General features: G+C 50.1%; 1 pseudogene; it reads left to right on the top strand.

Moving 5' to 3' along the window:
- Positions 1-2,313: 2,313 nt before the first annotated feature.
- LOC102253771 lies at positions 2,314-2,731 on the top strand (annotated as a pseudogene).
- The last annotated feature ends 1,871 nt before the right edge of the window (positions 2,732-4,602 follow it).

Raw genomic sequence — 4,602 nt, 5'->3', positions numbered from 1 at the left:
GAAATTTCAGGAACCGCACTGGTTATGCCAGCACGTTCCTCGGGTCCCCCCTCTGCCCTCTCTGAGGAGTGCCAGTCCCCAAACTGGTCACTGTGCACTAAGTAACTGACTTCATACCAACTGCTGCTGGTAAACATGGGTGTTTACCGTCTCACTGTTCTGCAGAGAACATATATTGCTTTTGTAATAAGGGAAGAAAGCATCCTTAACAAAAGGAAACAGCAGGATGAGTTAAAAAGAGTTCCCCTGAGGGCAGGTATTTACAGCCCAGGTGAGAACAGCAACAAAACCTCACTTTCATCCAATGCTTTTTGTTGTTAATCTTCATCCCAGGATATTTTCCCATTGATTTTTAGGGAGAGTGGAAGAGAGAGGGAAAGACAGAGAGAAACACATCTATGGGTTGCCTCATGCACAAGCCCTGACCAGGGCCTGGGCTGGGGAGGAGCCTGCAACAAAGGTATGTGTCCTTAACCGGAACCAAACCTGGACCCTTTGGGCTGCAGGCCAACACTCTAGCCCAGGGGTGGGCAAACTTTTTGACTCGAGGGCCACAATGGGTTCTTAAACTGGACCAGAGGGCCGGAACAAAAGCATGGATGGAGTGTTTGTGTGAACTAATATAAATTCAAAGTAAACATCATTACATAAAAGGGTACAGTCTTTTTTTTTTTTAGTTTTATTCATTTCAAACAGGCCGGATCCGGCCCGCGGGCCGTAGTTTGCCCACGGCTGCTCTAGCCACTGAGCCAAACCATCCAGTGCTTTTCACTGACAACTCTGCTTCCAGTACCTGAGTTGTGTCCTTCCAGTCCCCATGCTGGAGCCATAACCTCCACTGTGACTATTTGGAGAAAGGGGGGCATCGCCTGGGATCAAATGCGGTCATAAGGGGCAGCCCTGACCTGATGGGACTGTGTTCCTGCAGGTTGCTCTCTGCCTGTGGGCTCAGGAAAGGCCACAGCAAGAAGGCAGGCGCCTACAAGCCAGAAGTGGAGCCCCAGCAGAAACCAAACCAGCCTGCAGCGTAATAAAGGTCTGCTGCTCAGTCCCCCAGTCCTGGTACTTGGTTGGTCACAACAACCTGGAATCGTGGGAGCCTCCTCGGGCCATCCACGGCTGACCAGACCAAGGCAGAAAACCAACAACCCTTCCAGCAGCTTCAGACATGGGCAAGGGGGCTTTCAGCACAGCAGTGTTTGAAAACCACTAATATCATTAATATCTGTGTCTGATTCCAAACATACGACAAATATAGAACACAGAAAAGTACAAAGAAAGGCCTTTGCTCTTTGGAAAATACTCAACGTATTAACCCGTCTTCTCCTTTCAATCTAGTCACTTTGCTGCAGGTCATTCCATGAACTGACAATACTCAGGACTAACTCTATGGCTTGTTCCATTGCTTAGGGGGCTACTGAGGTTTCATCTCCTGTCCTCTCCAGACACCAGGGCACAGGCACAGGCGAACCCAGCGCAGGCACTGCCTGGGGCACGCACGGCACCACACGGGCTCCCCTTCCTGCTGGTGCACCTCCCCACACACTTCTCTCCAGGGCGAAAGGTGATGGACTGCTTCTCAGTCAGGAGATGGGTATCCTGCTGTGCACGCAGGACTTCCTTCACGTATGCAGGTAGCATCAAGACCCTGACCACTGTGCACTGCGGGTGGGAATGCAGACTGGTGCAGCCACTGTGGAGAACAGTATGGAGTTTCCTCAAAAAACTAAAAATGCAACTCCCACTTGACCCAGGGATCCCACTTCTAGGAATATATCCCAAGAAACTAGAAACACCAATCAGAAAGGATATATGCACCCCTATGTTCATAGCAGCACAATTCACCATAGCTAAGATCTGGAAACAGCCTAAGTGCCCAGCAGATGAGTGGATTAGAAAACTGTGGTACATCTACACAATGGAATACTACACTGCTGTAAAAAAGAAGGAATTCTTACCATTTGCAACAGCATGGATGGACCCGGAGAGCATTATGCTAAGCGAAATAAGCCAGTCGGAGAAAGATAAATATTACATGATCTCACGCATTTATGGAATATAATGAACAACATAAACCAATGAACAAAAACAGATCCAGAGACAGAGAAGCATCAATCAGACCGTCAAACCTCAGAGGGAAGGTAGGGGAGGGTGGGGGTTAGGGGGAGAGATCAACTGAAGGACTTGTATGCATGCATATAGGCCTAACCAATGAACACAGACACCCGGGGGGTGAGGGCATGAGTGGGGGGCTGGGTGGCAATGGGCGGATAAAGACACATATGTAATACCTTAATCAATAAAGAAAAAAATTATATTAAAAAAAAAGAGGGAGAGAGGACTCTGCCACGGTAGTGGGTGCTCGCAGCGCCACCGGGCCGTCACCATGGTGAAGCTGAGCAAAGAGGCCAAGCAGCTCTTCAAAGGCGGCCAGTTTGCCATCCGCTGGGGCTTTATCCCTCTCGTGATTGACCTGGGATTTAAGAGGGGTGCAGATCCTGGAATGCCTGAACCAACTGCTCTGAGCTTACTTTGGGGATAAAGGACTGTTTGGTCGTCTGGATTTGGAAGCAATCAATGGACAGTAACAACGTGGAAGGTGTGCCCTCTGGCTGGCACACGTTCACCAATTGAATGGCACAGGGCTCTTCTCAGATGCATCTGTGGCAGAGTGGAACCTCTACTGACTTATTTATGGTCGATTGTATCAAAATAAATATTCTTAACAATGTTAAAAAAATAAAATAAATAAATAAAAGAAAAAAGACCCTGACAACTCTCAGTGTCTGCCTCGCTGGCTGCCTCTCCGAGGAACTACCCGAGGGGCTCTGTACTTACACCTGGAGAGTCTGGCTCAGGAGACGACCCCCCACACACACACACACAATGGAGACGCCTGTGACCACTCAGAGCTGTGCGCAGCTTGCAGTGTCCCTCGGTGCCCAGAACTGCGTCCAAACCTCATGAACTGGGCCAATTCCTAACAACAAACCCAGCTCCTTCCCTGACGGTGCCAATCAAACACGACAGCACAGAACATATCCGCACAGAAGAACCACCGGGGAGCACACGTGCTCTGCTCACTGCAGTGTGATTGGCAACATGTGGTTAACGGCTTTGGATAATGAAGATTCTGACAAAATTTTTGCGGTTTGATACCGACAGCTTTCAAGACCTGCCACTTGTGCTTGCTTCGGCAGCACATATACTAAAATCGGAATAAAACAGAGAAGATTAGCATGGCCCCTGTGCAAGGATGACACGCAAATTCGCGAAGCGTTAAAAAAAAAAAGAGAGACCTGACATTTGCCCCTCCAGTTCCACATGTGGGCCCGAAACACAACAAAGCCAAAGCCAGTTACTCTGCTCACGAAGCTTCACAAAATTATTACAAACCTTCTCAAACCCTCTTGGTGTACGTTATGGGTTGAACTGTGACTCCCCCGCCCGCCCCCCCCCCAAAAAAAAAGAAAAGAAAAGATTTGTTCAAGTCCTAACCCCAGACTCTTAACGGGAACTTGTTTGGAAATAGGGTCTTTGCCAATGTAGTTAGTTAAATTAACATGAGGCCACACTGGGATAGGGTGGGCCCCTCATGCCATGGCTGGTCCCTGGAAGGGGACCATCTGGACACAGGAAGACATGACAATGGAGGCTGAGATGCAGGGAGGTGCCTCCAATCCCAGGAGCACAGGATGGACAGCAGCTGCCAGACACTGGGTGAGAGGCGCGGGACAGACTCTCTCGAGCTTCCAGAAGAAACAACCCTCCAGCACCTCCGTTTTGGACTTGTTTTGCTCAAGCCCAGTGTGTGGGCTGCTGCAGCCCCAGTTCTCCCCTCGAGCGACTATGTCTTCTCCGCTTCTTACGAGGACATGTCATTGGATGAAGGCCCAATCTCAGCCAGGGCAACCTCATCTTAACTAGTCAACTCTGCAAAGAGCTGACTGAAAAAAAAAAAGGTCACATTCACAGGTGCTAGAGGTTAGGGCTTCAACAAGTTTCAGGAGGAGGGTGGGCACACGTCAACCCACAGCAACATCCATAACTGGGGGTCACACCTCTGCAAGGTGACCAAGGGCCCTGCATCCGCTGGCCAGGGGGCACCCTCCCATCCGGCTGCTTGCCAGGCCCTTCAGCAGGCCCTGGGGCAATCATATTGCAACACCCCAACTAAGGGTGCTCCGAGGAGAGGAGGTGTCCTGAGCACCCAGTCCTCGCCCCGAGTTCATGCTGCGCAGGTTTGCCCGAGGAGAAGACATTGCAGCCCTGATTCTGCAGGAACTTACACTAGAGCAGGGCTGGAAAGAGGTTATCAACACTCATTACACACACTACAGCAGCGGTCGCCAACCTTTCGGATCTCACAGACCACCAGTGGCCCGTGGACCACCGGTTGGCGACCGCTGCTCTACAGAATACACATGTGATCACGGCCCTGCACACCTCATAAGGTTAGCGTCAGGATCCAGAGAGCCTGACAGACATGATGCGGGTTTTCAGGAGGCAGTCGATGTTCTCTTGGACTTATCCCCATAGTCATCTGCTGCTAGAATTTTTTAAAAATATATTTTCATTGATTTCAGAGAGGAAGGGAGAGAG

The sequence above is a fragment of the Myotis brandtii genome, unplaced genomic scaffold (genome assembly GCF_000412655.1).
Source record: "Myotis brandtii unplaced genomic scaffold, ASM41265v1 scaffold743, whole genome shotgun sequence".
Lineage (NCBI taxonomy): Eukaryota > Metazoa > Chordata > Mammalia > Chiroptera > Vespertilionidae > Myotis > Myotis brandtii.
This window is presented reverse-complemented; position numbering and strand designations above follow the sequence as displayed.